Source organism: Lissotriton helveticus, chromosome 1_1, assembly GCF_964261635.1.
Source record: "Lissotriton helveticus chromosome 1_1, aLisHel1.1, whole genome shotgun sequence".
In the NCBI taxonomy this organism is placed as follows: domain Eukaryota; kingdom Metazoa; phylum Chordata; class Amphibia; order Caudata; family Salamandridae; genus Lissotriton; species Lissotriton helveticus.
In genome coordinates this window covers 54,875,188-54,897,997 of record NC_136057.1, presented here as the reverse complement: position 1 = coordinate 54,897,997, position 22,810 = coordinate 54,875,188, and the positions used below count along the sequence as shown (strand labels likewise).

Below are 22,810 nucleotides of genomic sequence, written 5' to 3'. Positions count from 1 at the left end.
TCAATCGATCTCCTTAGGCCCCTTTGTTTCCGGTGAACGATCCATCACCTCAGGGGTACCACAGGGTTCCATCCTGAGCCCCCTCTTTTTTAACGTGTATATGGCCCCCCTTCTTGAGTTGATTGAATCACATGGGATTCTCGTGACATCCTACGCTGATGACACCCAGCTTGTCGTCACTATTGATAAAAGACTCCCGGTTGCTGCCATCAAATTCCAAAACTGTCTGTCAGAAGTCTTTTCTTGGCTCAACCTGCACCATTTAAAATGCAACAGCGCCAAAACAGAAATAATTCCCCTCGGTAAAGGCACATTCTTTTCCCCCAAAGACTGGTGGCCTCATAATTCCGAAGCACCACCGAGCGCGGTAGCCTCAGCACGCAACTTGGGTGTTCAATTTGATGCTTCCCTCAGCTTCGATGAACATGTGCGCATTACCGCAGGGCGCTGTTTCAGTCTGATCAGGCAATTAAAGAAATTTTTTAATTTTCTGCCTATCAGTGCCAGGAAATCAGTCGCGGTGGCGCTTATCCTCTCCCGGCTGGATTATTGTAACGGCCTCCTGGCAGGTATCAAGAAGTCCTCTCTGAAAAAGCTACAAACTGTCCAACATGCAGCAGCCAGGCTTGTTCTGAAACTTCCCCGCAGGTCCTCGGCCTCTGCAGCCCTCAACGCCCTCCACTGGCTGCCCCTCCACAAGAGAATCCTTTTCAAGCTCTTAGTCACTGTATTTAAAGCTAACAGGTGCTTGGGTCCATCCTACCTGATTAAGCGCTTCCAGCGCTACAATCCAACTTGCTGTTTGAGGTCATCGGGCGCCAACTTCATCTCTGAACCCCGTATAAAATTAAAATCCAAGGGTGGAAAGACCTTTTCTTTTCTGGCGGCCAAGGCATGGAACCGCCTTCCCCCCAGCCTTAGGCACGCCCCCTCCGAAAGCCTATTTAGGAAATTCCTGAAAACTTGGATTTATACTCAGTCCGACTCCTCAGTTCTCGCAGCCATTTGATCCATGCTCCCCATAGACGACTTTCTGTGTGCTCAGCGCCAAGATGCTCCCTCCGGAGCGAAAGTCAGCGCTTTACAAATGACAATAAATATCAAATATCAAAATAAAGAGGTGCAGAAAGAGAAAGAAAAGTACAGAAAGAAGCAACAAGTGCAGAAAGAGGCAAGAGAAGGGCAGAAAGAAGCAAGGGGAGTACAGGAAGAGGCACGAAAAGTCCTGAAAGAAGCAGGAGAGGTGCTAAAAGATGTACGAGAAGTGCAGAAAGAAACAAGAGAAGTGAAGAAAGAAGCAATAGAGGTGCTGAAAGAGGCAACAGAAGTGCATAAGGACGGAAGAGAGGTGCACAACGAGACAAGAGAGGTGCAGAACCTGGGAAAACAAGTACAGAAAGAGGCAAGAGGAGTGCATAAAAAAGAAACCAAAATGCAGAAAGAGACAAGAGAAGTACCGAAAGAAGTAACAGATATGCAGAAATAGGCAAGATAAGTGCAGTAAGAGGCAAGAGTTATGCAAAAAGAGGCAAGAGAGGTACAGAAAGAGGCACGAGCATTGCAGAAAGAAGCAAGAGAACTGCAGAAAGAAGCAAGAGGAGTGTAGAAAGAACCAACAGAGATGCATAAAGAGACAAGAGAGGTGTAGAAAGAGGTAAGAGAAGTGCATCAAGAGGCAAGAGAGCTACAGAAAGAGGGAAGAGAGGTGCAGAAAGAGGCAATAGGGGTGCAGAAAGAAGCACTAAATATGCAGAAAGAAGCAGGAGAAGTTCAGAAAGAAGAACCAGAGGTGCAGAAAGAGGCAAGAGGTGCAGAAAGAGGGAAAAGGAATACAGAAAGAGGGAAAGGGAGTACAGAGAGAGGCAAGAAAGATGCAGATAGAAGCAGGAGAAGTGCAGAAAGAAGCAAATAAGGTGCAGAAAGAGGGAAGAGAAAAGCAGAAAGAAGCAACAGAGATTAATAAAGAGGCAAGAGAACTGCAGAAAGAGGGAAGAATGGTGCGAGAGGGGTGCAAAAAGACGCAAGAGAGGTACAGAAAGAAGCAAGAGAAGTAGAGAAAAAAGCAACAGAGGTGCAGAAAGAGGCAACAGAAGTGCAGAAAGAGGCAAGAGAGATGCACAAAAAGACAAGAGTGGTGCAGAAAGAGGGAAGACGAGTGCAGAAAGAGGCAAGAGGGGTGCTGAAAGAAGCAAGAGAAGTGCAGAAAGAGGCAACAGAAGTACAGAAAGAATAACAGAGGTGCAGAAAGAAGCCAGAGAAGTACAGAAAGAACCAACATAGGCGCATAAAGAAGTGAGAGGCGTACAAGGAGGCAAGAGAAGTACAGAAAGAGGAAAGAGGTGCTGAACGAGGCAAGTGAGTTACAGAAAGAGCAAAGATGAGTGCAGTAAGAGGCAAGAGGGGTGGAGAAAAAAGCAAGAGAAATGCAGAAAGAGGTAAGAGAAGTGCAGAAAGAGGCAAGAGAGGTGCAGAAATAGGGAAGAGTGTTGCAGTAAGAGGCAAGCGGGGCACAGAAAGAAGCAAGAGAGGTGTAGAAAGCAGCAAGAGAAGTATAGAAATAAGCAAGAGAAGTACAGAAAGAACCAACAGAGGTGCATAAAGAAGCAAGAGGTGTAGAAGGAGGCAAGAGAAGTACAGAAAGAGGAAAGAGAGGTGCTGAAAGAGGCAAGTGAGTTACAGAAAGAGGGAAGAGCAGTGCAGAAAGAGGCAATAGGGGTGCAGAAAGAAGCAATAGAGGTGCAGAAAGAAGTAACAGAGGTGCAGAAAGAAGCAACAGAAGTGCAGAAAGAAGCAAATGATGTGCAGAAAGAGGGAAGAGAACTGCAGAAACACCACATTCATCTGCAGTATCTCACTCTGTTAGAGACACCTAGACCCCTTTTTTCCCCACAACTTTTTTAAATCCTCCATATGCATATCGTGAGCATCATCTCTGTCCCCCTCTTCAGCGCCATCCTTTCATCTGATTTACTGCAACAATCTCCCACACAAACACCACCACCGGCAGTAAGCACTGCATTTTGTTACTCTGTGCACTGTTGTGTAACTCCTCCAAACACTTTCCCACAGGTACAATTTGCACATGTGTGACCATCACTCTCTGTGGTGTGTGGAGAGGACAAAGAGTGGAGGTGCGTGCAGTCTGAACAGCAAAAGGAGCCACTGATATGCACTGTGAGAAGCTGACACTCCACTCTGGCTCAAATCCAGAGCGGGAATATAAAAGAAGGGAAGTCCCTGACTTATCCAATGTGGGACAAGGGGAGGTACAACGTAAAAATAGAAGGGTCCCAAGTATGCATGCAGCGCTTAGGTTTGCCTTTCTAACATCTGTATACAAAATTATTGGTACATCACACACTAAGCATAGGTATCACTAGTACAGATCATTCTATTCGTACACTCAAATATATTATTATAAGATGGAACAATAAAGTCCCCGTCTGACGCGTGGAATTTCAAAAAAACGCGTGTTAACAAATAATAAGTAAAACTTTATATTTAAAAAAAACGAACGATACAAACTGTGGGTGTGTAACAAACAGCCGCATGTGATAGGACAAAATTCAACCTATTGGCTTCGGTCTTATATTTAAAGACCTTGCCTGACAACCAATTAGATCTTGCGATATTCAAGTCGGCGAACGGTGGCGTCTACCGCGGTTCTAACTACAGTCGGAGCAGGGAGGCCTTATCTACAGACCCGGGTAAGCGCACCACGAATTTCGGGCAGAGTAACCAAACCCATGAGTAGTTTTTATATTGTCTAAATTTCCTAGACTGTCACTGCTCTTAATGACCATAGTGAAACAGTGACGATTGACCACAATGTTGCTGTATTTGAGCTTGTATGTACCCACACCTCTTGAAGCAGATCGGCTGATAGAGACGTAATTATTGAAAATCTTGCCGCTGACCTATAATATTAAAATAAAGTCGGCTTATCGTATCCACAGAAATTGGTCCAAATTGAAGAGAGACCTATCCAGGAGGCTATCCCCGTGAATGGTAATCCAAGCAAAAGGAGGATCTTAACAGACCTTTACACGGGATTATCCACACCTGTATACTAAATCAGGTGAGTAGGTCTACCAGATCACCAGTGTACACTCTACATAATCCAACTAGTAAACACCGAGTATTAATACAAAGTTGTATGTGTTTCGGCTCCTATAAAAAGCATTTATAACCGTAAACGGTGGCTCCGCTGTAGTTAGCAAAGGGAACTGCCTTCAAGAAGCAAGGTAATATATTAAGCTTCCCCAAACAACCCAGCGTAATGTAATCCCTTTATGATGATAATACTAATTGGGATTATTTACGTCTAGGTATAAGCTCTAAAATAATACCCATATTGAGAAAGGTGGTAAATAGAGCTTTTGAACTACATGTACGTGGGAAAATGGAAATGTCCCCAGTGTGCTGCTAAACTAAAGGTATGCAGTATGGTAGATATCACTTTGACTTGACTAAAGAAATAGAAATGTTATAACAATGTGCTGCTAGCTTTATCCTGTTTAATAAAATATCGTCTGAGCTATAAAGCTAGCATAAGACTTAGATGTAAAGACATACTTTTTGTCAAATCCTCCTCGCACTATGTATGAAAAGAGCATAAGCCAACCACTAGATTCACGTGTTTAATCATTACAATGTGTAGAATTTCGCTAAAGCATAGGGAAACTGAGAGTGTGAAAAGCTGAATGTCGACAAATGTAAAGCACCATATTATAAAAATCATCGTGACTGTCACCTTGTCTTGTAACTGATAATAATTATGTGTTTTTATTGATTTAGAAACTGTCCTGAAGAAGGTGTTTTTAACTTCAAAAACCAAAAAGCTGCGTCGACATAATGTTTCTTCTTTTTTAACCTTTATTTGTGGAATATATTTACAGTACAGTGATACTGATTTTTATATAAGTTAAAAATGGAGAAAGTGGAGATTCCACTTGCAAGTGGAGTTGTGCACAGTGTTATCCTGACCCTGATGGTCTCATACTCATTCTTGTATTTTTTATGTGAAAAAACGTATTCACTCTTTGTTGGAAATTTCACATCATTTCTTTTTATTTTCGTCGTTTTTCAAAGTCAATTGAATTACTCCATTCATTTATGACAATTAAAAGTTCTAACATTTAACTTCTACCCAATGCATTTCGGGTCGAGGTTGACCCTTCCTCGGGGGTCTGTGAGGGAAACAAGGAATTGTATGAGCATTACAGCGATTACAACAAGCTTTCACAGTAATCAGTATATAACTGTTCAGTCTATTCATATCAGCAAAAATATCAAATCGAGAGCAATATACCACATTTATCATGATGTTCGAGTGCATCCCACTTCTATTGTGTATTATCAGCAAACTTCCCAAACATTTGAACTAAACAGTAAAAAACGATCAAATTATATGTTCTACACGTCAATTTAAGTTTGCCATGACTAAAACAAACGTCTCATTCTTATTCGCATTGAAATAACCAAAAGCAAGTTTACTGCGATTAGGACAAACGTTTCGTTCTTACTCACAGTTAAATGCCAAGAGTTACGCGTCGTTTCCGCTCAACCAATCGTTATGCGTGTCACACATCCAAGTCTAATTTTACTGGTTAAAGCCTCCGTGATTGGTTCCTGTCGCGATCACATGATCGCTACTCGATTCTGTACTGCGAATACTAATTAAAACCACAATAAAATGTGATTTAACATCCCGGCTAAATCAAAAACGTCTGTTTTTGTGTAACCTCCTATTTACATGATATTATTCTAAACTTATTATTGTTAAACAATTTAAACAAAAAATCAAGAGTACAATGTATACTATGTGCATATGAAAAAATAAAAACCAAAAAGAAATAAAAAAAAATATATGTGTTTAAACAGTGTAAACAAGATTCAACATTTGAGAAATGTGGCAGCCATCTTGGAATGGGATCATAGTACTCTCTTCAGTGTGTTATAAACAGGGATTTAATAAAGCTTTTTTAACTGTTCATAAAAAGCAGGATAGCTCTATCCTGTCATTCAGTCCCTGTGGATGTAGGCTTCCCAATTTATGAATCCAGAAGTATTCTGATCTTAGTCTTTGTTTATGAGTGTCCTGATCAGATCTGGGTTTGATCACCTCTAGTATGGTGAACCGTAATTGAGCTATATTGTGACCTGTTTCAACCCAATGAGTTGCTACTGTTGACTTGACATTTTTCAAACGGATATTGCTTTTATGTTCCGTAATTCTTATTTTAATCTTGCGCTCTGTTTGACCAATGTATAATTTGCCGCAAGGGCATTTAATGCCATAGATCACTCCTTTGGTATCACAAGTACTTGAATGTAATAAAGGAATCTTTTTGCCTGTCATAGGATGTGTGAACATTCTTCCCACTATCACGTTGTTGCAATGCATGCAATTTTCACATCTCTGCATCCCTTTATGAGTTACTTCAGGAGCCTCAGGTGTTCGTTTTTTAAGTAATTCTTGCATGTTCTTTGACCGATGATATGCAAAAGTGATCTCTTTGGAAAATAATGAATGTAGATCTGGTTCATCCGTGACCAAATGCCAGTGTTGTCTCATGATATTCGCAATTTTTGCTGATTGCGTAGAATGTTTCAAAACACATACTGTGAGTTTAGTGTCAGGCTTTTCTTTAGGATGTAGCAATGTTTCTCTATTCATGGTTAATACTTTGTTCTTAGATTCTTCTAGCAAATTTTTGGGATATCCTCGTATTAGGTACTTTTGGATCTGTTTTTCGAACGTGGTGGCAAGATTCATGGGATCAGATGTAATCCTTTTCTGTCGTATGAACTGAGATAATGGTAAATGCTTTTTAAGTGAATGAGGGTGAAAGCTAGTAAAGTGCCAGACGAATCATAACAGAGACTGATTTTTATATACTCTTGTTGAGATTTTTAAACTGATTATAATATTAAATGTTGATTTATTACTGTGGATATAATAAACTTGTATCGTGCAAAACTTTGTGACGGTCTTATATATGGTGACTTGGTATAATTCTGTAATTTGGGAAACTTCTGAAAATATTTGAGTGTACGAATAGAATGATCTGTACTAGTGATACCTATGCTTAGTGTGTGATGTACCAATAATTTTGTATACAGATGTTAGAAAGGCAAACCTAAGCGCTGCATGCATACTTGGGACCCTTCTATTTTTACTTCAAATCCAGAGCGGCCAATCACATCCCATCATAATCACACACCAACAATTTCTACTCAATAACACACCTGGATGCAGCACAGTTTACAGTATACACTGCACAAGTGCCTTGGGTTGCATACTAAACTACTACACAACATTTGGAAACACAAATCCTCTTAGGTAAAGCAGGATGAAATAATGTGTTTTAGGTGGACTGGTAGTGGTGCGCCGCAGCACAGTGAACATGAAATACAAAGTGCTAAAGAAAGCAAGTGCTTGTAGCTATTAAACAAAAAGGTTTAGGCGATCCTCTAAATAAAAACGTTTGTTGATCCTCAGTTACAATTGACACACATACAGCATTGTTCCTGTGTCTTAGTAAGCATGTAAAGTAGCGCAGATGGTTAACGCATCCACTGCGGACATCTGCAGCACGCAGAGCACAGGCTTGAAGCCTTTTAAGATGCAACACGTCCTCGACCCTTCTTTTGTGAAGGAGTCCCCTCCCTATGATGGGGAATCCTATTCAACACTTGGAGTGCAGTATAATGGACATAAGGCGTGGATATTCTTAAAAAGGTTAATGCGTGTGTGTGTATGTCTGTTTTGTATTTCCAAAACGCTTGCAGGTATAATCCTATGTGCTGTTCATCCACTAAAATCTAACTTTGCCGTTAAATTTAGGAAGCAAACTGTGTTGTTAAATGAAACATACTGGAAACTTACTTTAGGTAGAATGAAGTCCTGCATGAACTAAGAAGAGGTAGACGAAGGGTTCCTGCCGCTCAGGCGTCGGCAGTGCAGAGACTCGTAATAACGATCATTTTATCTGATCATGGTCCTGAGAGATGGACTCTCCTTCCAAAAAGTACAGCCCTCCATCAGTGCTAGCAGTGACCCCCAGCTCTGGTTTATGCATATTTTTGGAAAGACGAGGATGCCATGAGCTCAGGTGCAAGCGAAGGAAATCACCTATTTCAATGTTGTTGGGCTGCTAATATACAGTAATTTACAAGATTCAATAGGCCCCTCACAGCCCTGGAACCCGTGCCACTGCACCTGCTGCACCAATGGTAAAGTGCACAGAAGCATAAAGAGTCAGCAAGCACCAGCAGGAGTGTGTGATGAATGGAGCAAGAACAGCAGGAGTATCTGCCGTCCGCTGGGAAAACACGAACATGGACTTCAAACAAAATATTATCTCCAAGCCTAAGACTGAAAGAGATATCTTCAATCATGAGGAGCACAAATAAATGAATGCTTTCAGTGATGAATTTGTTTAAAAAAAACAAACCTGTGCCAGTGCTCATGCCACCACTGTTGCTGCACACGTGCAAAGCTGATGCTGCACCATTAGTTTAGTGCCCTATTGGCTAGTTCTCCTGCTGGGGGAGTAAATCATTAGGGGCCACTTGTACAAAGCATTTTTAAAATCAGAAACGTCCAACCTCAAAAATGCTTTTACAAATGTACCAAATACAAATTGTGATTCGGTAACACGCTACCTATTCGCAATTTGCGTTTGCGATTTGGTATTTAAAAGGGGAGGGTTTACGGCATTTCTTCCAATTACTGTATCTGAATGGGCTGTATGAAAGTTTTGGGACCGAATTAAGGTCAATTTTTACTGACTCCCTGAAGTAGGTGGTAACCCATTTGCAAATAGGTACGGGTCCTTTGAGATGGAAAACAAATATTTATAAGAGCATGCGGCTGTCCCACGGACCCCACTGGCTACTTTAAAAAAATTAAACGAAAAAGCTTATTTTTTTTCCTTTTTAAATGCATCCCATTATCCTTTAAGGAAAACGGGCTGCATTAAAAAAAAACAGACTGCTTTATTTAAAACCAATGATAGACATTGTGGTCTGCTGACCTCAGCAGGCTGCCATCTCTGTGATGGTTGTGATTCCTAATGGGTCTCAAATTGCGACCTACCTCACTAATATGCATGAGGTAGGTCTATTTGAATCTCGCTAGCAATCGCTAATGAACCTCAAACGAGTTTCCTACATTAGGAATTCCAATTTCCAAATTGCGACTCAGAGAATCGCAAATAGGAAATCAGTATTCCTGATGCTAGTACATCCTGCCCTAAGTCTTGTTTTATTTTGCATTCTTCAAATGAGGAAAGCAACAGAACTGGGATGAAAAAATACATTTAAAAAATCAGTCTGGACACAGTACTTACTACTTACAAGAGGTAAATCAAGTTATACCTGGCGGCACTCATAGATAAGGGGCTGCTCAGTGGGTTCCCTGCTTTGTAGTTGGTTGCGGCAGCACTCTTTACTACCGAAGCCTGAGCGCTGTAGAGCTTACAGAGCGACACAAAAATAAATGTGAGCCCTATAGGAGGGGATCTTAAATGCACACAATGCTGACTCAAACCCATTCTAATGAAAGATACAGCAGGATTTATTGAGGAAAAGAGGTCTACATACATCTGCAATAAACAAAGTTCAACTACTAACTCTTAAACATATGTGGGAAAAGGTATGATGGGAAGGGAAAAGAGCCCACGTTTCTTTCTGCAGGTCCAACGGTAATCACACACCACAAAGAGCGAGCAGCACCTGGGCTGAAGACGGAAGCAAGTCTGTTCCGAGAGGCGAGTAGGGACTTTGGCATCTGTGAATAGGGGGCTGTGCTGAGAGCCCAAGCTGTGAGCTAAAAGTTGTTGTGACGTGTAAGTAGTAGTTTAGTGTGTGTTTTGTAAGACGGTGTGATAGCGTTGCGGCTGTGCCCTCATGTAATGGCGTGAGCGAGGTAGTAAATGAATCCTGTATTCGGTTGGTACAATAGAATCAACTAGCAGTGAGAAAGACTCAGAACATTTATAAAGAAATAACACAAGGATGTGATTGGTTACCAATCATATCTCCTTACATTCTTGTACGGCTGCTCGCAATCACGCTTCACAGGTGACCAGAGCTGCAATTACAGAGCCCAGGTCTAGGCCGGGAAAATGACTCATCTTAATGATGCTGCCTCACTGGGGGCACATATGACTTGGCATGCTTGTGGCAGGGTCAGAAATGACTTCTCTAAATAAGTTTAGCACAGGCATACCATTATGCACTGAGTGCTTGCCTTTGAACACTTTTAGCTGGGACTTAAACATCAGTATGCTGTACATCTTGCCCTTAAATACTGAACAATGCTAATTAGAGCATGGCCTTTTAAATTAAATTAGTCTGCAAGGCACGGATCACGCCCAGAGAGCCACAGCTGCCTGTAAAGCCCTGCAGCCTCTCTCTCCGAAACTAGTGCAGCAAAAGGCATGCGAAGAAAGATGATGCACAACTTGTGACCCTCGGCAACCCGATACACTGCCATTTAAGAGGCACGCTGCAACGTTCTCCCCTCTTCAACAGTGGTATGTTGCTAGGTCCAAGATCTGCTCTCTGTACTCCTTCACAAATGGTGCCTCAGTGATGTGTGAAGTGTATGCGCTTCGCAACGGAGCGTGCGCACTCAGGGTTATTACACTAAATGCACGTACCCTACAGGGAACACGGGCCATTAGGCATTTTTTACTATAAGCTTTCACTAAGTTACAACATTCCAGTAAAACTTACTTTGGGGTAAGCAGGACATAAGATTGTTACAGTGAAAATGAATCTATCTTGTTTGTATTAATTGGTGTTGTAGAAACGTTCAATTTGAGTGAGGTTCCTGCCATAAACTGGGCAGTGATAGTGTTCAGTTTAGTGTGCATTATTTGGTGCCGTTGCATATGTGCCTTTCGAATAAAGCTCTTCTCTCACTCAGTGCAGCGATGAGGGCTTCTCACTGGAGTGTAACCTTCAGAGCCGTAGAAGATGTGCCTTACCAGTAAAGCTCTTCTCACACACAGTGCAGTGATAAGGCCTCTTTCCTGTGTGTACACTTTGATGCCGTACATGGCCTTTCTTTCTGAGAAAAGCGCTTGGAAGACACTTTGCAGTGATAATGTTTCTCTCCTGTGTGTTTGGTGTTACAAGACTTGACTTTTGATTTAAGCTCTTCTCGCACACAGTGCAGTGAAAAGGCTTCTCTCATATGTGTACGCTTTGATGCCGTACAAGGCCTCCGTTCTGGGAAAAGCGCTTTGAACACACAGTGCAGTGATAAGGTCTCTCTCCGGTGTGTATTAGTTGGTGCGTTCGAAGATTTGCCTTTTGATTGAAGCTCTTCTTGCACACAGTGCAGCAAAAAGGCTTTTCTCCTGTGTGTATGTGTTGATGCTCCTGAAGGATTTTCTTTAGAGTGAAGCTCTTGGCACAAACAGAGCAGTGATAAGGCCTCTCTTCACTGTGTGTTCTTTAGTGATGTACAAGGCCTCCCTTATAAGCAAAGCGATTGGAAGACAGAGTGCAGTGATACGGCTTCTCTCCTGTGTGTGTTCTTTGATGCAGCACAAGGGTCGCCTTACGAGAAAAGCGCTTTGAACACACAGTGCAGTGATAAGGCCTCTCTGGTGTGTGTTCTTTGATGCCGAACAAGGTTTGCCTTCTGAGAAAAGAACTTTGAACACACATTGCAATGATAAGGTTTCTCCCCTGTGTGTTTTATTTGGTGCCGAAGTAGATTTGCCTTTTTATTGAAGCTCTTCTCACACATGGTGCAGCAATAAGGCTTTTCTCCTGTGTGTATGCGTTGATGCTGAAGAAGAATTTTCTTTCGAGTGAAGCTCTTTGCACATACAGTACAGTGATAAGGCCTCTCTCCAGTGTGTACGCTTTGATGAGGCCTCTCTCTTGTGTGTACGCTTTGATGAGGCCTCTCTCCTGTGTGTATGATTTGATGAGGCCTCTCTCCTGTATGTACACTTTGATGAGGCCTCTCTCCTGTGTGTATGCTTTGATGCCGTTCAAGGCCTTTCTTATAAGCAAAGCGCTTGGAACACACTGTGCAGTGATTAGGCCTCTCTCCAGTGTGTGTTCTTTGATGCTGTAAAAAAGTTGCCTTTTGAGTGAAACACTTTTTACACGTTTCGCAGGGATATGGCCTGAGGCTGGTGTGTCCTTTTTTGTGCTTCACAAGAAGTGTCTTACTGATAAATCCTTTGTCACACACATTACAAGCAAAGCGTCTCTCCCTCATGTGCATTCTATGCCGTTTTTTAAAGTAGATATTTTGAGTAAAATTCATCTCGCCTCCGGAACCTTTATGGCTTTCTTTCCCATTCATACTTTCTACATGTGATTGTTGTGCTGCAAAATAGAAAAAACATTGAAAATTACATGAAGAAAATACTTCTTGAAAAAGCTGCATTGTTATAATATGGAGAAGTGAACAGTTACAATTCAGGGAAAAAAATATATGTTCTAGGAAAAAGAGTCACACTTCCATTTGAGACACAAATGGTGGCTAGTCCTCCTACACAAAGTGCGGTGACTTAGTCCTGTAGCAGGAGCATGCTGGGAAATCAAGTGATTCACAAGAACCACTGTTGGACATGGGGTTTCTGGTTGGCTAGGGTAGGCACCTTAGCCAGGCAGAATCCACCACTCCAGTCAGGGTAAGCCAGATACACACCTGAGATAATCTGCGCTCACCCTCTGGTAGCTTGGCGCAGAGCAGTCAGGATAGTTTATAGAGGCAATGCGCAAAGCATTTGTATAACACACTCGCGCAGCAACACAGTGAGTTAACCACAAAAGGGAACCCAAGCAGGATTATGTAAAAATAGATTCTATATTGCACATCAATCAAGACCAAAATGACTTAAATCACACCGCTAGTGCAAATAATGCAGGTTTGACAGACAAAAACACAAACTACTGAGAAAACATAGGTCACTGCGCACCTGCACTCCGATTACACTTCATACGGTAACTGTAGTGAACGTGGTTGAAGTGATTGCATTTCGAAACCAAACGTAGGGCGCAGGAGCACCTAATAAACGCTAAACAGTAATTGAGCTTGAGTCTTCCAGCAGTTCTCCTCTATGGACAGCCCTGCACCATTCTTGAGGTCATCTCCAGAGCAGAGACAATGCTGAACAAGAAATGCCCCTCACGCTCTTGTGAATTTGGAACCCGCCGGGGCCGCTTGAATTGCGTCTCTTTGCCCAAGGGAAACCAAGCCACCCGTGAAGGGGAGCAGTGCGGCTTTACCACTTTTCTGGGCCTCACAGTACCTTTGTGGGTGCAGGGTCCGTGTCCTCAGGGCATCTGTAACTTGCTAACAATGTTGTCATGTCTCGGGAGTGGGACCAGACATTGAGAGCTTCGTGCAGTATATGCGTTAAAACCACAGGGCGAGGCTGGCTGGAATGAGCCTCAGAATGCTGGCCCGCCACATGTTACAGAACAACGTGTCGTTGAAACGCCTGCCTTGAAGCCTTTGTGCAGCTCCTGTAGCTCTGCTACCTTAGACGCTGCACTGTACCACCTCAGAGCAGTACAAGTCTTCAGGGGGGTGTTCCTCGAGTCTCATGGCCAGAGGTGCCGCACTAGTTTGTTCTTGGTGGCATCTGACGGTGGCGATATCTTGCCAGACTGGGGGGTGAGGTTCACAATACAATGCAGCTGCAGTGAGCACGCTGGCTCAAGGACGTGTTTGTTTCTCTGGTAACGCCTCCAGGCGAAACAACGCTGTTCTCACTGGAGAAAAAAAGCTCACCACGTGCTGGTTTGCAAAATATGGAGCACATCCCTAGAATGCACAAAGGCACTCACCTGGTCAGAGCGCTGCACTGTAGGCCCTTGGTGCACTGTACTGTAATGCACAAAGATTTACCTTGGTGCAGAAGGGAGCACTGGCGACATGCTAGCCCTTCTAAAATGGGCTCACCCAGCAGAAGTCTTGGAGAAAAGAGGCAACATGGTCTTTGATGGCTCTGAGACCTCGAAAGAACAGGGGGCAAGCAAACAAACCCTTGGAGAGCACTTAGGGGCACAAAAGGAGGTGGCAGGCAGCAAGCAGCACATACAGTTAGGTTGCAAATTGGCAGTCCCTCCTGCAGCCCAGCAGCAGTAGGTCAACACAACAAGGAAGTTAGTCAAAATGGTGGTTGCTCCTGGCTGCAGAGCAGTTCTCATGGCAATGAACAGTTTGTTGAGCCAACAGTGTCTCAATCAATCAATCAAGTCATTTCTAAAGCGCACTACTCACCCGTAGGGTCTCAAGGCGCTGGGAGGGGGGGGGTGCCGTTACTGCTCGAACAGCCAGGTCTTGAGCTTCTTCCTGAAGGAGAGGTGGTCTTGGGTCAGGCGCAGGTCGGACGGGAGTGAGTTCCAGGTCTTGGCCGCCAGGTGGGAGAAGGACCTTCCTCCTGTTGTCGCTCTTCGGATGCGGGGGACGGCGGCGAGGGCGTGGCTGGTTGATCTGAGGAGGCGCGTGGGAGTGTAGAAGTTGATCCTGTTGTTGAGGTAGCTCGGGCCTTGGTCGTGTAGGGCTTTGTGCGCGTGGGTGAGGAGGCGGAAGGAGATTCTCTTGTTGACCGGGAGCCAGTGCAGGTCTCTCAGGTGTCCGGAGATGTGGCTGTTTCGTGGGATGTCGAGGATGAGTCTGGCTGAGGCGTTCTGGATCCGCTGGAGTCTCTTCTGGAGCTTGGCGGTGGTTCCGGCGTAGAGGGCGTTGCCGTAGTCCAGTCGGCTAGTGACGAGGGCCTGGGTGACAGTCTTCCTGGTCTCGGTGGGGATCCACCGGAAGATCTTCCGTAGCATGCGCAGGATGTTGAAGCATGACGAGGAGACGGCGTTGACTTGTCTGGTCATGGAGAGGGAGGAGTCCAGGATGAAGCCCAGGTTGCGTGCGTGGTCCGTCGGTTTGGGTGCGGTGCCCAGGGCGGGGGGCCACCAGGAGTCGTCCCAGGCGGAGGGCGAGGAGCCCAGGATGAGGACCTCCGTCTTGTCTGAGTTCAGTTTCAGGCGGCTGGTCGTCATCCATTCGGCTACCTCTCTCATCCCTTCGTGCAGGTTGGCTCTGGCGGCGTCGGGGTCGTTGGTCAGGGAGAGGATCAGCTGGGTGTCATCGGCGTAGGAGATGATGTTCAGGTTGTGTTGGCGTGCGATGGTCGCGAGGGGGCTCATGTAGACGTTGAAGAGGGTTGGGCTCAGCGAGGATCCCTGGGGTACGCCGCAGATGACTTCGGTGGCCTCTGACTTGTACGGTGGTAGACGGACTCTCTGTGTTCTTCCGTCGAGGAAGGAGGTGATCCATTCCAGTGCCTTGTCCTGGATTCCGATGTTGCCGAGGCGCTGTACTAGGGTGCGGTGGCAGACAGTGTCGAAAGCCGCGGAGAGGTCCAGGAGGATGAGGGCCGCTGTTTCCCCGTTGTCCATCAGAGTTCGAAGGTCATCGGTGGCGGCGATGAGGGCGGTCTCGGTGCTGTGGTTCGCTCGGAAGCCAGACTGTGAGGGGTCGAGGGATCCATTCGTCTCGAGGAAGGCGGCCAGTTGTTTGTTGACGGTCTTCTCGATGACTTTGGCCTCAAGTCCCAAGCAGCGTCTAAAAACATGGGATCAGAGCTCCAGTACATATACTCAAAAATGTCTTTCATGAACGGGTGACTTCAAATGAACCCTCAGAAGTGTGCAACAATCCCTTGCAGCCCAGTCCTGGCTCCAGACGATCAGTAGGGGGTAATTCAGCCTTTTGAGTGCGGGCAGGACACAACCTATTCAAATTTAAGTGTGAATCACCTCTCTCCCAGCCAGAGAAGACTATCAGCGTGCAGATGAATGCAGATGTATCCCGTCACACCCAGCCCCTTCCATTGGGAAAGCTTGGTTGTCATGGTTCTTCCAAACATGACAGTTGCAGGGGTTTCCTCTGTGGTTGAGTGAGGGGGTCAAACGTTAAACTCAAAGAATAGTGTTCAAAACACCTTCGAGGTCGAGCTTTCCAAATGCAGAATGCTGAACAGCTTTCTTTAGAGTATTTATGAGGTGTTCTACCAGACCATTGGCCTCGGGTCAAAGGGGAGTGCTTTTTTGATGCTTTATATTGAGGTGATTTAGAACGTTTGTGAATTCTCGACTATTAAAAGGCGGGTCGTTGTCATACCAGATTGGGTATTGGGTCACCTTTATGAGCCGCTGTATGGTGTACCATAGGTACACTATGGCATAGGTGCATCCAAGGCCTACCAGGGGCTGCAGCATGTATTATGCCACCCCTGGCTGGTGCTCCAAACTGACACCGCAGGTCTGTTCACACAGCCTGGGTAAGGTGGTGTAATCACCCCTTACTTAGATATAGTATACCTACCTTATATATAGACACATATGAACCTATAAGTCACTCCTATGGCAGGCCTTATCAATCCTGGAGGCAGAGTGCGTGGTTATATGTGAGAGGGTACCATAGCATGAGCTGAGTCCCTCTGGAGCTTTCGGAACCATCTCCTTCTAGCTGTTCTATGATATAGCCATACCATACCCGTGTCCTTCAAGACCACCATCCTTGAATAAAGTTTCGCCCCAACAAATCAGAATAGGCCAGTTAAATGTAAGATCCATGCAAAAACATTGCTCGGAAATTTACGAGCTACTTTCTAACTATTCTTTAGACATCTTGTTTTTGACAGAAACGTGGCTGCAAGACGACATGAACTCTGTTATCAATCTAGCCACCCCCTTAAGATATACTACACATACGCTGAATAGATACACCAGGGGAGGGGGTATAGCAATCATGGCTAAATCGGACTTTACTTGCCACATATCGAAACTAGAAATTAAGGAGAGTGAATGTGCACTATTCACAATTAAGATAAACTCTCAACTTAGTCTGATAGGTCTTCTGATATATAGACCCCCGGGAGCAAGCACGAATTTCACTACTTCGCTCCTGGAGCATTTATGCTCTTTGATCGCCGACACTGCCAACTTCACCATTATAGGTGACTTAAACATTCATTTTGATCTTACCTCTGATACCAAGATCAATACCTTGCTAGCTGATTTAGATGCTTTTCAACTCCGACAGTTAGTGAGTGGCTCAACACATAGCGGTGGGCATCTCTTAGACCCCATTTTTTCCAATCTAAATAATGCGACTGCTGAACCCCCCATCCCGATGGTTTGGACCGACCACTGTTTGGTGATTATGACGATCCCTTTTGCTAGTGACACTAACTCAAAACCCACTCAACAAGTCCTGAAAAGACCCTGGAGGAAGCTTCGCCTTGAAGACATCCATGCACTCCTTACTATGAATTCCCCCCAATTAAGCGAACACCTTGATCAAAACTATCAACAGTTTTGTGAGTGGATCAAAAAGGCCTTAGATATTCTGATACCAGCTAAATGGATCAAAGCGCGTACACATGAATCTAGTCCCTGGTTCCCTGCAAAAGAAGGAATTCAAAAAAGCGGAACGAAAATGGAGGAGAGACTATGATCCCTCACTTAAAACCCTCTATATTCAAATGCAAAAAAGCTATCATCGGAACATTTGCAGGACTAGAACGGATTACTACACCACGGAAATCAAGAACAGTGATAATGCCTCCCAAACTATCTTCAGGATATTGAAAGAGCTCAGTGCTAAGAAAGCGACATACAACCCTAATATATCTTCTGCATTTTGTGACACTATGGCGTCTTTTTTTATCGACAAAATTAAGAAAATCTATAGTACCTTCCCAACAAACACTGTCCTCGCTCCTCAAGCTGACTTGAATGGGCCCAACCTATCCGAAATTCCAGCACTTAATCAAGTCGACTTCCTAAAACTATGCAATAAAATCAAATCAGGCTCACCTGCAGATCCCCTGAAACCGGAACTATTCAGAAACTCTGACTGGACGGTCTTAGGCCCTCTTAGAGACATTATAAATCTTTCCTTCATGACAGCCAACATACCCATTAAATGGAAGCAAGCCTGGGTGACTCCCATCACCAAAAAACCCACACTAGATCCTGCCCTACCCGAAAGCTTCAGACCCATTTCTCTCCTCCCCTGCCCGGCAAAAATCGCAGAAGCCCACGTCAACTCCATTCTGACCAACTACTTGATATCCAATGTCATTCTGGATAGATCTCAACACGGCTTCCGCGCGGGCCACAGCACTGAAACAGCTCTTCTTAGTGTGACAGAACACCTCCGTACCATATTGGACTCTGGGGGGACGGCAGCACTGATTCTTTTAGATCTCAGTGCTGCCTTCGATACGGTGTCACATGAGATCTTGCTATCAAGGCTGGAGGGGATAGGAATAACAGGGCTTGCCCTCAAATGGTTCAAAGCTTTCCTTTCGGGCAGATCCTTTAGAGTCTCTACCCCTCCTTTTTTTGTCTAAAGAACACCCCATTGAACAGGGTGTGCCCCAAGGGTCAGCTCTGAGCCCTACCCTGTTCAATGTATATGTCCAACCCTTGGCAGAAATAGCTAGAAAACATGGTCTCTCACTAGTGACATATGCCGATGATACCCAGCTGGTGGTGTCACTGGACAATGAAAACGGCCTTAGTGCACAACATTTTAAGCAGACACTTATTGACATCACCAGCTGGATGACAACAAACTGTCTCCAGCTGAACGCTGGAAAAATGGAAGTGTTACTGGTGGGAAAAGAAACAACGACCTGGGGAAACAATTGGTGGCCAGAAATTCTCGTCCAACCTCCCGAATGTAGAGACCACGTAAGAAACTTGGGAGTCTGGATGGACACCGAGCTGTCTTTCACTCTCCATACCAAAAGGGTAGCAGCTACCTGTTTTGGTATCTTACGCAACCTTAGACCCATCCTTAAGTTCTTTGACCACCAAACCCGCCAAATTGTGGTGCAGTCAGAAATCCTGTCAAGACTAGACTACGCCAGCTCTCTCTTGTTAGGGGCAAACGTAGCAGAGAAAGCGAGGCTCCAGCGAGTTCAGAACGCTGCAGCGAGAGCGCCAACCGGTATCCCACGCTACAAGTCTGTGTCTACTGTCCTTTTGAAACTTCATTGGCTTCCTGTTGAAAAAAGGATCCATTACAAAACTCTTTGTTTGGCGTTCAAAATCCTTAAAACTGCCTCTCCCCCCATGCTAAGTTCCCTCCTCACATCGTACGTTCCCCGACGTATGCTGCGTTCAGAAGGACAGAACCTGGCAGTAGTACCCCGCTTCAAACTGGAAAGAATGGGCGGTAGGTCATTTAGACACCTCGCCGCAAGACTTTGGAATGGACTCCCTATCCATATTCGAAAAATTGAAGAACTTCTACCTTTCAGGAAAGCGATAAACACCCACCTTTTCTGCTAATGTTCAACGACCTCACTGTGACAGAACTATCAATCTTTCTGACACACTTCTTACAGCAAGCGCCGGGACGCCCCTTGGCTGGGGCAGCTGTGCGCGGTACAAGTTCATTTAACATTAACATTAACATTAACATATACTCTTAAGTGCATTATAATCCTCACGATTAATGCTAACTTTGGTTTGGCTTTATCAAAACATGTTGTGTAAGGTGTCAAACACTTTGGAATACTACCACCCCACCAGTCCTGGTGGCGGGGGTAGCATTCCACCCTTCTAGAGGAGGAAGACATGTAGTTACTGGTAAACCCGGTTAAAGTTAAACAGACCCTCAGCATCACAAAATGGATGCTGCTGCTACAGACACAAGTTTGACCTCCTACTCCTGGATGACACTCCGGCAGGGGAGGCCTGGACAATAGGTTTCCTGTCCAAGGAGGTGATGGCACCTCCCCAGATAGGCTGATGTGTATTGGGGTAGGGAGGGGTGCATTCAGTGAATGTTTTTCCAGACACTGCCTGGGGCACACAAGGTGCTCCATGAATAGCCCGGTTCAAACCAGTTGCTGGGGCACTCTAGCTCTGCTCTGGCGCGAAACTGGACAAAGGGAAAGGGGTGTAACCACCCCCTTCCCAGGTCCACCCATAGGAGGGACCTGCCAGGTAGTCCAACCCCTAAACTTAGTATAGCTGTGTCCCTAGGACTTTGGATTACCCTGGACGAAACTTTGAAAGACATATCCTGGACCTTCGACATTCCATTTCGACTGGAAGATGGAAGACATCTCCCTTGTGGTCAAGGAGTGACCACCCTGTGCAAACAGGCACCACTAGTAACTTGCCGGTCTGCATTGTAAAGTAAAGTCCACATTTGTAAAGCGCACAATCACCCGTAAGGGTCTCTAGGCGCTGGGGGCCGTCGGGAAGATTAAGCGAGCTATTGCCCAGAGTCACATGGTGCTGGGCTAACCTGCCGCCGGGGATCGAACCGTGGTCCCCAGATTCCAGCGTCAGTCGCCCTGGCCGCGGCGCCACACCTCTCCCCGTCTCCCGCTGAAACTCGAAGACTCTGCGACTCCAGACATGGACTTCCAGACATCTCTGACGCTGCTCGGCGACCCCAGCAAAGCTGAGACCCGTGGAGGACACGAGAGATGTGGGACCGGAACTCCTGGACATCCTGCATTTTGTTAATTGCATCGACTCCCGAGGTATTTCACAGTTGTGCATTCTCCACGAGTTCCTAGTCCGTTGGCTAGTGAGCCCCCGGAGGACTCCATCTTGAATCTAACTTGCTTTCCTGGTTGCCCCAGGCTTGCTCCAGCTTCACTGCAAAGGAGAAGCGCCACAGACCTTGCTGGTCTGCACCAAGCCAATCTTCATCTCCTGCGTGGATTGCATTTGCCAAGGCTTGTTGTGTCCAATCCGGATACCGACACCGCAGTCAACTAGACCCTTCGTGGGAGAGCTCGAATCCAGCTCCTGGTCGTCGTCGACACCTTCTGGACCTCGTGGCTGCAGAGACAAGCTTCACCTCTTCACCTGAGATCAACGCAACATCGCCTGGTTCCTTCCTGGTCACTGGCTAGTGACCCAGACTCTGTCCCTTCTGCTTTCAGGTTCTTCAGATCTTCAATTGACCCTTGGATCCACCCGGACACCTTTCCTCTGGTCGTCTGCAGCACTTCTTTGCAGATCTCCAATGAAAACGACGACGAAACCCGACACCAAAAGGCACCTATGCACCCGGCTTCCTTGGGTGAGGTAACACGAGTACTCCGGTGCTCCCGTGGGTCTTGACTCTCGAAGTGTCCTAGTCTAAAGGGGTTTTGTCGTAGACCATCCGGAAGTGCCCTTAAACAGTAACTTTGCAACTTCTTCGTTTCCCATAGAAAGTCAATGGTAACTCGCGTCTGTGTTTAGACACTGCACGCGTCTCCCGTGGGCCTCCTACTACCTAACCTTTGGTTGTTTAGTGCAGCCCCAGCAATTCCCTAGGCCTACTTTCTATTCCAGACATGGTTCTTATACCACTATTTTAGTATATGGTTTGTGAGGCCCCTAGGGCAAAACGTATACTGTGCAACTTATCGTATGCTAATTAAGTAACTTGTATTGTGCTTTTACCTCTGACCTCATAAAGAGTGCAGAGGGGTTGTGTTTAGAATAAATACATATACATTTGATATATACCTTGTGTGGTGTCCTTTCATTTGGTACTCAAGGGATTATAATTGGTAAAACAACTTGCTTAACATCGCCTACGAAGTCTTAGCCTGATGACTGCTGGTCCACGCTACCACTAGGATAGCTTTCTATAAGGTTGACTTTACAACCACCATCAATAAGGGTCGATTAGACTGGTGCAAGGTGCCCACTAGAACTGGTGGAAATCATATGCCAGGCTAACTTCTCACACCAGGGCATACTCAGCCAGTTTCTGATCTTTCCCTGGACGATGAAGAATTGTGTAGTTGTATTCTTGTGACCTCAAACCCCAACACTCAAATCTAGGAGACATTTTTGCTGTGGGATTGCCGAATACCATCAATAATGCTTGGTGATCAGCCACTGATGGGAGGGGCTTTCCATACACAAACACATGGAAATAATTCACAAGCCCAAACCAGTGCCAAACTTTCTTTCCCAGGGTGCCAGTATGCGAGTTCAGTTTGTTGTAGGCTCTTATTGGCATGTACCACGATATTTCTCAGGGAATTTGGCGATCCCTTGTGCTGTTCAAGGATTGCGCCTAACCCTACAGGGTTCAACCCAGATCTTTTGACTGGGTGTGAGTGTTTGATTGGTTCAGATGCTCCGTGCATCACCACCCCCTTTTGTACTGCTTTGTTCGCCATAAGTTTGGCAGGGTATGCTCAGACGTGAGTCCCTTGCTCACTCTGCCACTGGATTCAAGCAAGCCTGGCTGAAGACGGCTGGAATGCCAGAAACCGGTCCTAGGAAGCTCGTTTCCGGTCCAGGGAAGGCATGGCTTGGCAGTTCGGGCTGGACTGTTCCCATAAGGCACAGGGTCAGACTGATTTGCATATGGCCATGTCTGAACTGGGGTGGCAGAGTGGGCTAAAGAACGGTGATGGATTCAACCCAGATCTTTTGACTGGGTGTGAGTGTTTGATTGGTTCAGATGCTCCGTCCATCACCACCCCCTTTTGTACCACTTTGCTCGCCATAAGTTTGGCAGGGTATGCTCAGAAGTGAGTCCCTTGCTCACTTTGCCACTGGATTCAAGAAAGCCTGGCTGAAGACGGCGGGAATGCCAGAAACCGGTCCTAGGAAGCTTGTTTCCGGTCCAGGGAAGGCATGGCTTGGCAGTTCGGGCTGGACTGTTCCAATAAGGCACAGGGTCAGACTTATTTGCATATGGCCATATCTGAACTGGGGTGGCAGAGTGGGCTAAAGAACGGTGATGGATTCAACCCAGATCTTTTGACTGGGTGTGAGT

General features: G+C 45.5%; 1 pseudogene across 1 annotated transcript in view; it reads right to left on the bottom strand.

Moving 5' to 3' along the window:
• Positions 1 to 9,960: 9,960 nt before the first annotated feature.
• The window catches only part of LOC144758185 (uncharacterized), a 49,633-nt pseudogene continuing 36,783 nt past the window's right edge, over positions 9,961 to 22,810 (bottom strand). The window contains exon 4 of the transcript XR_013595596.1: positions 9,961 to 12,363. The product of XR_013595596.1 is annotated as an uncharacterized LOC144758185 (transcript). The remainder of the gene's footprint in view (positions 12,364 to 22,810) is intronic.